This window comes from Temnothorax longispinosus, chromosome 7, assembly GCF_030848805.1.
Source record: "Temnothorax longispinosus isolate EJ_2023e chromosome 7, Tlon_JGU_v1, whole genome shotgun sequence".
Lineage (NCBI taxonomy): Eukaryota > Metazoa > Arthropoda > Insecta > Hymenoptera > Formicidae > Temnothorax > Temnothorax longispinosus.
The window spans coordinates 14,303,966-14,316,382 of NC_092364.1; the positions used below are offsets into that span (position 1 = coordinate 14,303,966).

Consider the following 12,417-nt stretch of genomic DNA (forward strand, 5'->3'; position numbering starts at 1 on the left):
TATCTCGCGCCTATGCGCCGGCAACGGTCTTCCCTTCCCGTCTTCACGACAGACGCCGTTCCCTATTTCACTCCTTTACGAGAAGCTCAAGGAGAGACCGCCATGCGTCAGTCGTACGACGGCATCGCGATCGATGTGTCTTAATTAACGGAAAACACGAAATACATTTCGCGATACACAAGGTATGTACGTTTGCGATTCGCGAACGAGATTAATAGATGCATCGGAAATCACGGAGAAAAACGGTACGCGGAAGTAAGCGATGGGATTTAACGAGCCACATCCGTTCTATATATCGGCATCCAATTGATACTCGTTGAGTAATGAGGAGGGTTCATCTATTGCCTGCCATTACGTCGGACGCTATAGCCTGCACGTCGGATACAGTAATCATAGTTCTAAGGCAATAATGCGGGTCTAAACCCCTTCATCGAGAGGGAGAGAGGGAGAGAGAGAGAGAGAGGATGGAGATAGCAGCGAAGCCACCCCTTCCGTAGAAATAACCTGTCAATACCGGTTACGCGGAATCCCGCCGCTGAGGCACGTTGACCGCGTAAAGTGAGCTATAATAGACACGCTATAGACATCGGAGCCTAGCGTCGATATCGCGCATTTGAGGACAGTCTTAGACGACGGGATAGCCTATATTTAACGGGAAGATAGAGAGAGCATGAATATAGGTCAGGTCCCTGCTTCCAGACATTAAGCAATTCAGAAGGCCGGGAGAAGTTCGGATCCTAAAGTAGTTCCGGTACTTAAGAGAATCGCTGCCGCGCCAAATGAAATATAAGGAGCCTTACGAATACGTGAAAGAGCGAGCACCTGCAAAGGCGTATGAAATGTTTTACGATCAGCGCGATCAAATATCCGTTCTGAAAAATTGTGTGCAAAAAATTGTCATATTAAGTTTGATAAAAAAATGCATAACATGAGCCAAGTTAGTAATGACAGCATCATCGGTCGCACTAGTGAATATCGTCAAGCTCCTTCGATCCATTCGCCCACGTAACGAGTACCAAGTACACGTTTGCGAATTAACATAAGAATGACTCACCGCGTGATTCAATCTGCGCGCCGCGCCGTCCTACGACGAGCTTTAGCGGAATCTTCGACCGCTATCCGGCTGCAGAACTCGATTCGCTGAACTTCAATTCTACGATAACGCTAACCCTCTTGATTTTCCTTCCCGTACCTCGGGCGTAAACCAAGCGAGCAAACGCGAACAATAGACGAGCTTGTCGCTCCACGGTTTGCCTGACCCAGAACCTCCGAATCCGCACGCGGAATTTCGAGCCTTTTATGTGGTCCGAGGGCGCATGACCGGGCTAATTGGAATGTTCGGCCGGAATATCTGGAGCAGGTCGCCGCCACGGATAGATGGAACGCTCCCAAGTGCGGATACAACGCCGGCGTATTCCGGTAGGCCGAAACCGGAGTAGGAGTAGCAAACAGGTGTAGAGCGCGGCGAAGACGCGCGCTCTCCATGTAGACATATAGCGACGGAATGCCGGACCAATTATTTTTCGACAACGTCGACACCAGAGGAGACGACGGGAACATTTTCCGCGAGAGCTTTCCACGAATCTCACGTCTCGATATTTTTGAACGTTTTCGCGAACATATGGAGGAAACTCGATTTGTGCCCTTTGTGCCTTTATTCGGGGCTTGACTGGGTCAATTGGAAGTATTTTGGCGACGGTGGTATCTGGAGCGAGGCCTCGGCGAGCGCTCCCGGAACGCGGATACAAAACATCGGAGAACCTTGCGGCTGGCATGAGCGCAAGCAGGCGCGACGCAGGGGCACAAACGCGAAAGAGGAAGCTAGGTTTCTACGTGGAGAGTCCGGATCGATCCGACTGCCAGGTCAACCCTCACCGCGACTCACTCACCCGGCACCAGCCAACCACGAGATATTTTGCGCTCATATATCGTTACGCTGTTACTTATTGTAAATTGCAAATACGTACAAAAGAGTCCCATATTATCGACGCGGGCCATACATGTCCATATGTTTGCATGCTGCTGCGCCACGTATGTACGTCCAGTGTATTATACGAACAAGTATTTTCGTTGAAAGTGGTACCTAAAAAAATATTCACTCGAAAAGCGAACGGTATAAAATCGAGTGACAGCCACAAGCGAATATAGAGTCATCGAGAAAGTTTAAATAGAGTATAAACGTGAAACGAGCAAGCGATGTCCATTGCACGGAGAGGAAAAAAAATTAGGACTTCGGAGGTTGTTTGTCCGCAGTTGGTACCGATTGCGACTCAATGGGCCTTTATGAAATTCCAACAACAACCGCGGATCTCTACGCATTCTCGCTCTTTCGTCCCATGTTTTGTCGCTCCCACACGCTCTCTCCGTCCGTGTCTCCCCGCGCCGTGCTATCCGCGCCGTTTCGCATCGGTGAACAAATTATTCGACTAATTTCAGCCGATAACTGACATTGATGCGCGTTAATATGGAAATATCGCGGCTCATCGAATGTACGAAGCCTAACGGTACACCGCTCGCGAACACAGTTCGGTTGACGAAGATATGCGTTTAATGTAGAATAACAGTCGATCAAGTTATCGGGGGGAGGGGGGAGGAGGAGAGAAGCAGGATTCGCTCTGATACGAAAGCTGACCAGCGGATTAAACGTCGCATTTTATCGTGATCGGACATTAAGAATGTACAACGGTATCAAAACGGTATATTCGTACAAAAGCATTATCGGCGCGACTGCAAACTCATCAGCGGGACGTGAATATTTTAATAACATGTGCCGCAATTAATATTATCTGAATTATTTCATAGCGGTCTTTTAATCATTGCATTAATTAATACTACTGCCATATGCAATCTATGTAAATCAAACGAAGCCTCAATAATATTCCGCCGGGCAGCAAAGCGTTAAATAACCCGAATTACGAGAGGATGGGCATGAATATGAAATGCTTTACGAATTACAATTTTGGAAACGGTCTATTGTTTGGAAATTGAAGCGGGTGTAAGAACCATAATAAATGAATTGTGATTTGTGAGCCTATCCGACAATCGCTGGGAGATTGCTTACCGCGGTAACAATTCGTATTCGTTCACGCGAACCCTGCCCCGCGTACAAGGTGCAAATAACGTGCACACGTTCCGTTGGAGTCGTGAATCCAAGGTAAGCAGTGACACGTAAAAAAGCGATCCGTTTTACCGGTCCTTCTGCGGCCGGCAGTTTTTATACGAAGTCATTCGTTCGAGCGGACACCGCATTAAAATTTGCGATGTAACTTTTTGCTCTCGTGCAGCGAGTAAAACCGACCGTGACTCATACAACTCGATTCTCGAAAAGAAGGGAGAAAAAGATACTTTCTCCTTTTCCTATCGACGCCGATTTTCCGCCACCTCATGTTGCTTTTAGTTTTGTGAGTCAACAATTTTGTCGAACGGATCAGAGACACAAATCGTGCAAAAAGGAAACGTTTCAATATAATGGGTATATAGATATACGATGGATTAATTGAAGAATATCGAACTACGATCGCGCGACGCGCGCGGACGAATTTAAACGAGGCGACAAACGAGTTTCACTTTTCGACGATTTTCGTCGCATAACCACTCGGAGGAGCAATTTACTGGCATAACGCAAATTGTCGGTGAAACAATTTTATTGGACGCGGCGACAAAGGTGCGCCGCGGTGCGAAACAATACGAGGAATACCCTACGCCCGGTATCGGATTATTCGACGTTTTCATTAGCCATTGACATCGCCGCGTAAAATATCGATTCGCCCCGTGTTCTACGAATGGCATGGATTTCTCCGCGCTCCGCGCATTAATATTAATTTTCGAGCTTTTACATTCTCTCCCCCCTGCGCCATTCGGCACACTCGTAACGTAGATTAATTGAGAAAGCCTGTTACCGAGGAGCGAGACACAGTGGTTATTAATGGCATAACAAAATATCGAGCGGGCGCGCCGCCGCGCCAGGCCCTTCGAAACCCGACGAATATAAGACGCGAAAACTTCCGGGGCGCGCGAACGAAAGACGCGGCCGAGATTTATGGTCGCTCTCTCACTACAGAAACATTGTTTCTGATGGTGGCTCGAGGGGGGGAGGGGAGGAGACGATTTTGCGTTATCCGGTTAATGGCGGGTCGAAGAAGGTGTGCGTCGCTTTCGCGATGTTTACCAAATTACAGAGGATTAATCAGCATCAACGCGATTAATTGCGTCGGTATTCGGCCGACGCGGCGCACGAAGATATTTCATTTCGATGAAAAGGGGCGCGAGTTTTTGTCCGATACGAGAAAAAGAGAGAGAGAGAGAAAGAGAGAGCTCCGAGTTTCCCATTCGCCCGAAGAAACCTGTCATTAACGTAACGAACGATTCTTGTTGTTCACCGCGGCGAAAGCGTTTATTTCCACGTGGCACTAAATCTAAGCTTGCTTTAGGAGAGCGAGGCGCGGTAACAACGGCAGCTCGAGTAGCAGCTCGAGGAAACAATCCCACGTTTTCTTTTGCTCGTGGCCGAGTAAGCCGCGATGGCCCCGACCCACTAATCACAAAGGAATTACTCGTTGGAAAAAGCTCCCTTTGGCCGCGAAGGATTGCATCGCGGTGGATATCCGATTCTTTCGATTCGCCGGTGAAATAAGTGCTCCTAACGTCATTTTAGGCGGAAAACGTACGACGCGGATATCGTCGCGCGCCACACGAGCGACTAATGAGAATTCGACGTTCGTCGCGACTCCATTGATTTACGAGCGTCGTAAAGCGAAGACGTACCACTTACGTAACGAGACGACACACAAGTCTCGAAACGGTCGCGAGTAAGCAATGCTCCGGTGGAGCTTCTCGGAACAAGTTACGGGAATTGTCAAAGGCGATGGCTCGCCGAGACAAACGGAGTCGGGGACGCGGCGGCGGGTCAGCGCGGTCGCCGCTTAAGTGCCTCGTATTTGGCCTCGTACGAGACCAAGCTCGTCGTTCCGGAGGGTCGCGCTCCTCTCGTAACTCCAGCCGAAAGCAATAGCCCCCACCTCCCCCCCATCAAATACATTACATGCCCAGTTTACAACGGACGCGAAACGCGAGTCGCGGCAGATTGCACGAAGCAACCCTCCTCCCCACCTCCCATATGCGCGCAGCATCTCGGAATGAAACGAGACTCGCCCTCCCCGCGTATCCTACATCCGTGAACCTGAACTGCGAACTATGCCCATTCTAGACGGACCCTCGCGGATCGCGAGATATATCTGCTGATTGATTCGGCCGGCCGATCCCGCGCTATCGGCTGACATTATCGTGCACACGGGCTACGGGCGGATCGACGACGACGCCGACGTCTCGAGTGGAGGGTATGCCTGATTCATGGACACGCGATATTGTTCTCGATCCGTGTCGCCACAATGCTCGCCGATGTTTCCGATCAGCCGTTTAGTACCTCCTCGGCGCAATGGATGTTGACCCAAATCGGAGAGGCTAAATTACACCGTGTGTCCACATCTGCGGGTACGAGAGATTTGTGGTTTGAAAAAGCGAGGAGAGAGCCGAGTTGGAGACGACCCTGAAAATCTGGGTCATTTCGAGGGAGAGATAAATCGCAAACTCAATAAACAGCTGTGATACAGCTCGATACACAAAAAGTAATTTTTATCGACGAATCGGCGAATTACAAACTTTCATTAACGGAGAATCTTCATTTTTGTCCCGCGCGATGTGTTTCAAAGTTCTCCTCTCCGGAGCAAAGTTACCTAATCACCCACTCTATTCTCCGAGGAAAGATTCATCCGTTATAATCGAAATTTTGCTAGTATTTTAACTTTTAACTCCCAGTCTCTTCGTGAGCGAGGGGAGAGAATAAGTTTCATATATTTTATATAATAATGGTACGTTTCTGTTAAAGAATAATCCTTGCTTCTCTCTTTTATCCTGAAAATTTCCCTCCTTTCATTAATACAGAATCGCAGGGGGAGTCGCGCGCAAGTTTAACGTCAGGTAAATAAAGCCCGAGTCTCGAAGAAAAGCGGTAATGTACAAGCAATACGGTAAATGGCGTAAGCAACCGAACCGAGGCAGCGTCGTCGGGGCGCGCCACGCTAACCGATAATTGCGTCTTTCGTTCTCCGGGCACCACGGACGATCTTCCCGCGCGACCTACCGCAACGATATATATTTCGGAACGACGGCGGTGCCACTTACACGAGAGTCCTCCATCCCGCTCGGATTCCCGCGCGTCGACGTTCGCCGCTCGTCGAACGAGACGAACCACGTCGGAGTCGTCGGATCTCCTCTCGCTCTCGAATCGTGGCCCGTAAAACCGGAGAAAGAGCAACGCGAAACCGCACCACGCCAACGTCTTGCGGCGAGACGCAAGCTGGAAACATTAGAAAGCACGATGGAAAATAGCCAAGTTTAACCCCATCAACGTCTATGACATGTGCATTATGCAAAATGTCCCCGCGCTTTCTTCCGTCCACAGGACGAAAGTCGGTGTCTTGAGTAATTTAAAAAGACGATTGTTTCCTAGGAAAAAATTAATTCGCGACGCCGGCTTCTCCTTCCTGCTGCTTTTTAATATCCACCACAAAATAACTTCTTCACTAGAGCGCTTAGATTAAAATTCTGTTCAATTAAAATTAGTCGAACGAAAGCAGAAATACGATTCTGCTGTCGTATCTTTCTCAAGCCTTTCGCAGCACAAAATGCTATAGTTCGTTATAGAAGATAGGAAAATGTTCCTCTTATACGAATCAAAATTGTAAAATTAATAAATCGATTGTTTCTTAGGAAAAAAAATTAATTCGCGACGCCACCGGCTTCTCTTTTCTGCTGCTTTTTGATAACTCGAAATATATATAAACTTCTTCACTAGAGCGCTCTTAGATTAAAGTTCTGTTCAATTAAAATTAGTTGAGGAATACGATTCTGCTATATCATATTTTTCTCGAACTTTTCGCAGCACAAAATGTTTGCTATAGTTTGTATGGAAGATAGAAAATTTACGTTACTTGTACGAATTAAAATTGTAAAATTAATAAATCGTATTTTTTTCCTCCTCGATAACTTTGGCCCGCTACTTCGCGTACCGGGCACATACTGCTACATCACTTATTTATAGTGCATGTAAATTTTACGTATTAATTACCAGCAGAGTCTGTCTGGTAATATCGCTCCGCTGCTGAAACATTTTATTCATTTTGCAAAGTGTACACATAACTACGGTAATGAAGTCGTATTCATATTCACTCTGCTGGATAGTATATTTACGGTCTCGGTAACAGGGAGCAGAAACAATGCAAAAACTACGCCGATTCGACGGTTGCAAAAACTCGATTACTTCGCGTTCCACGCTCTGTGCAGCTGGAAAAAATGCCGCATTACATCCGTTTCATCTTTCTCGTTTTGTCCGAATAGCGAATCCCTCCCCCTTTTTTTCTAAATTGAAGGATATATATACCCCTATATATATACTCAAAGCGTCATTCCTACTCTAAAGGCGCCTCTGTAATTCGCAAGTCGCACAAGTCTACATGTCAATCTAACCTTTTTGTCTGTATCGTGCGTGCGGTGATACGCGAACTACGTTTCGCGAATCGCGAGTATCGCGACTTATGTAGAGGCGCCTTAAAGTCAAGACGACAAACGCGTAGTAAATAAAACGCAGATAATTCGCATATTTACCTCTCTCATTCATGGCCCCGAAATTCGAGGGGATGAAAAGGGGGCACCCGGGCACCAGCGAGCACCGTCGCGTTGTACTCCGTACCCGAAGGATTAAAATTGGCGGAAGAGACGAGGAGCGGAGCGGATCGCGTCGCGCCGCGCCGGTGATACTCGCGGCGCGTATGTGCGGGCGCGGATTTAGTTCGCGGTGTCGCCACGGGTCACGGCGGCGCTGCACCGTCGACAACGGACAAGATCCTCAGTCCGTCACGGGGTCGCGAGGGGTACGCACTGCTCACGTCGGTTCGCCCGGTACCTGGGGCTCGGTACGGTCGCGCGAAAAAGCACACGGCCGCGTGAGAGTATTCGCCGCGCTGACAGCCCGCGTCCCGATTGTTTTCCACGGTGACGCGCGTCGCGAAAGAGTGTGGTGTGCTCGGTGGCGATGACGGCACTTTGTGAAACGCGATAATCGGACGGCGAATCGCGGGGTGGCAGTGCGAGAGAGTGGCAGGAGGAGGAGGGAAGATCTCACCGGTGAGCACACTGCGGCACGATAACGGGAGCTTGCGGCGTACGCGACTGTCACTAAACGTGAGTGCTCGCTTTCCGCATCCGCTTATATTGAATGAAACTAACCCTTTTTGCACTTCGAGAAGGCGATACTCTTCGCACCATGAGCGTTTCTCATTCTCGTTTTAATCTCAACATACATTAGGTCTGTTTCCTGTTGCTGAACTGCTGAACTAGTGCACTAGTGAACTGGTGCAATAAGTTAGATTGAGACAAGTATATTTTGTTTCACTCCAACTTACTGCACCAGTGTGCACTAGTTCAGCAGCGCAGCAACAGAAAATAGACCTGTTGTTGTGTCGAGCGAAAGCTTGATTTTTTTAAAAATTAATTACAGTTGCTTGAGCATTTAATTAAATGATGGAGAGTTAGTAGCTTGCCGCAAAGAGGCACACCTCGTGGAGTTGCTGGATTGTTGAAAAACGCTCTCCGCACACTGTTAAATATTAAAAGATGAAATTTAAACCGATATCTTGAGTTAAATAACATTCTGTTAGTAACATGCGTGTTGAAATTTGTTATTTTAACTCCATTTAGTTAAATTAACAACACATTAAGTAGGAGCAGCGACGACTTATAGGAATGGTTAAAAATTATTCAAATTGAGTATAATTTGTAATCAGTGCGCCCTTGCATATATAAAACTTTGCAAATTGCAACATGATATGTAACATGATGAATTGTAGTACTGAGTAACATGATTGACTTCGATCTAATTAACTCAGTAATATGAAAGAGATATGTCGGAATTTGCTAAAGAAACTAAAAAGAGAACATCTAGTCGTCCTTGAGTACGATTATATCCCCATATTATCCTTCCTCAGACTAATTATTATTAGCGACAAGATAAGAAGATTTATGATTCAATACAAATTATTTGATATGCCACGTATAAAAAGAGAGATATTCAAGTAGCTCCTTAAGAGAATGTCCCGCAACTTTTCGGAGCAACATCGCGCGATCGTCGCGTTCGGAGAGAAACACGTACGTCGTGATCGACAAAAATAAATGATAATTTTTAAAGGGAAATGCTCACGTGTCTCGACGATAAGAAGGACGCGGAATCCTTCGTCGCCAAGAAAGTCAGCTGTCACCGTGACAGATCGAAGCGCGCGTTCGCGTGATTCTGAACGATCACCGGCCATGGTAAACACCGGCGCAGTTTGCGTTCCATTATTACGCGCTCGGAGCACGGTCAAGCGCGCGGAACGTGTTGCCCTTTCGACGCGAGCGAGCGAGCGAGCGGCAGACTCTCGGCGATTGTCACTGATGCGATAATCGCGTCACGCGTCTCTTTCGTCGGCGTCGGGTTTTCTCTTTCTCTCTCTCCGAGGATCGCTTTGTGCCGACAATTTCTCGGCAATTGAGCGACTCCGCCGGCACGCAATTAATAACGCAGCCTCGCGAGATAGGGCCGTGATAAAGCGGAGCGGCGCGCTTACGTTATCGAGCCTCCGGCTCGGGGAGTTAAATGATCGCGATAGTGACGACGCGGAAAGCGCATCCTCGGCGCGCGCGCCAGCCAGCCAGCCACTCCGACTGATTCATCGCGACACACTCCGAGATTTCGCGTTCTCGGGCGGAAACGTAAAAAAAAAATTTGCATAAAATTTCTCGCTACGCGAACGCGCGCCTGGTTGGAGTCACGGGCGTTAAGATTCTTTTTAGGGACGCTTTGCGAACGTTTACCGCGAAGTCTACGACGTAACCGCATGGGGGGGATTTACGCCACTGGTTGCTTCCAACGCGATAACTAATTCTCGTCACGTAAGCTCCTGTGCGTGGCACACGTCACATTCTAGGTAGAATGGGCTTCTGCTGCTAGTCGTCGTTGGACGACGACTTGTTCAGCTGATTGTACTTACTGACGGTCGATCGATTAGCGATATTTCTAGGTCCACTCCACGGTCCGATTTGTACGGATCGGAGAGCGCTCGATATACAACCGTCCAGTCGTGCATATTTCTCTGAATTTTAACTCCCGTGTAATTAATCGGTCATAACATTTTCGTGATAAATTCGCTGCGTAAATAATTAACTCGGCAATCGGCGCGTTTACCCGCACGTAGCGCGCGCTCCATCAAAATAGGTTCTCTTTGTGGACAAACGGCGAATTGTACCGCCGGACGTATATTTCGAAATTGTGTAAATAGCGAGCGTAGAGCACGCACGCACGCTCGCTCGCTCCCGCGCGAATACGGATTCATATCGGGGCGCGGCTACACCGCGCCGTTGAATAATTCTATCACTTTAATTACCGAAGTTTATAGCGCAAATCAGCGCGATGGGAGGAATAATAGAATCTCGCGAAAGGGCGCGGGGGAGGGAGGGAGGGGGAGAGCGAAAACGCGCGCGGGTTCGCGCGTACTCGCTTCTCGCGCGCGGCGGGTGCCATGCTTTTCTTCGATGATGTACGGGGGTTAGGCGGATTGTTGTAAATATAGCACACGTCCGACAGTGACTAAAGGCGAGAACATCAATCAGCAGTTGCGAGAGCCATTGTGCCCCACGAGGCTGATAATAAATAGCACCTTCCGTTCTCGCCGGTTATAATTCCTCTTCCCGATCACTCCTCGTGTCTTGTCCCTCTCGTCGGCTTTGCCTTTTTCTCATTTTCCTCGCGCAACGATCGCGCGCGCGCGCGCGCGCGCGCGCACACACACACACACACACACACACACACACACACACACACACACACGCGCGCGCGCGCGCGCCCGCTCTCGCATACCGTCTGTATGTAGTATCTGTGCCGCGCAGAGAACAGGTGTCTAACTACCGACTGCCGTTCCTGATAGCTATAGAGCATACCCCAGGCCGAGTACCTTTATTGTAGCTTTATTGTACTTCTTGCTTCCTGCGGATCGCTCGAATCCGTACAATTACACGTGAACTGCGACCGTAGGATAGGTAGCCACAACTCGCCTGTCTATCGATTAACCATTAGCGAAATTAATGGTGCCTGTAGACAATAGAATAGCGCTATAAAGCTTAAGAAAGCGAATTAGATACGAGACACCGGTGCAGATTGCGCTAGTCGCGCGCGTGTTTATGTCGGTCTCTACGTGATTCGCTTTCAATAGAAGAGTATATAATAGCAGAAAGATAATACTATTTGCTTTAATTTATTTTATATTCGGCGACGCGTATGCGTTCATTCAAACTGTACGTTTTGTTGACAAGAAATTCTCTCGATAATTTTTCTTCGCCGCTTCCATCATCGGAGAATATATATCAGCTAAACATGATAACCTACCGGTAAATTACATGTTTCCAGAAATTACATCTCGACAGCGAGTCGACTCAGCCCAGCCACTCATTTTATAATGGGCAGAATGTTAAACAAGCGAGATGACAGTGCTCACTATGCTGCCGGGAAAGCTACACTTGACTATTTTATGCGCCCGCGTTTTGCCCGCCTCGAGAGCGCCTCTCGCATGCGCTTTCTACTTCAGTTTCAAACTTTAATTAAAAAGGTGGAGTCACAATAAGGTCCTTCTACCTCCTGGGCCGGCCCTTACCCGTTCCCATTTCGCGCGTACCGCCGCGCCGCACATCCCGCCCGTGTCAGGGCCCTCTCGTGTCCGAGAGAAGCTATTTTAATTTCATTCACGGGAAATAAACAGAACAATGAAATTAACGCTCCGACGGGGCGAGCGTGCATGCACGTTCGCGCGTGCCTCTAATGTATAGTCGAACTATATACATTTCCGGTACAAATGGCACTCCCTTGACAACAGTTCATTTTCGGCTGGATACGGTAAATACGGGTGTAACCACAATGAAAGTACAAAAAAGAGTAGCGGGGGCGATTAAAAATCAACGCGCCCCGGCGCCGCGTTTTTCATCTTGCGCGTCGCTTGATTAAAATTAATTGCTGCGTTTTTAATTACGAAATGAAATGTAAACATTAGGATGGACGTTTTTCAACGGGGAAACTTTATTTCGCTTTGCGAATATCTACTTCGTTCTATGCCATTGTATTGAAAAGAGATGGGATTCTTTTTTGTACGTATAATTTTGTAAAATATTGGGGATGGTAATACAATATGTATATAATCGAAATTACTTTATCGTCATCGGCTTACAAAAGCTGAGTGAACGAAAATTCGGAAAATTCTGCGGTAAGTCTTTTCGGGTGAAGGGAAGCAGACCCACTCGAGTGGATGTTCAGCAAACCGCGGGATTGTGGCTGTTACC

At 48.0% G+C, this 12,417-nt stretch overlaps 1 protein-coding gene and 1 long non-coding RNA gene across 2 annotated transcripts in view; one reads left to right on the forward strand and one right to left on the reverse strand.

Annotated features, from left to right (window-relative positions):
• LOC139816840 (uncharacterized) overlaps positions 1-7,800 on the reverse strand; it is a 36,115-nt gene extending 28,315 nt beyond the window's left edge. The window contains exon 1 of the long non-coding RNA XR_011733094.1: positions 7,663-7,800. This is a non-coding gene — a long non-coding RNA (uncharacterized lncRNA). The remainder of the gene's footprint in view (positions 1-7,662) is intronic.
• A 112-nt stretch (positions 7,801-7,912) lies between these two features.
• Positions 7,913-12,417, forward strand: part of LOC139816837 (discoidin domain-containing receptor 2) — a 194,176-nt gene continuing 189,671 nt past the window's right edge. The window contains exon 1 of the mRNA XM_071784603.1: positions 7,913-8,238. The gene's annotated coding sequence lies outside the window, so the exon portion shown is untranslated. The remainder of the gene's footprint in view (positions 8,239-12,417) is intronic.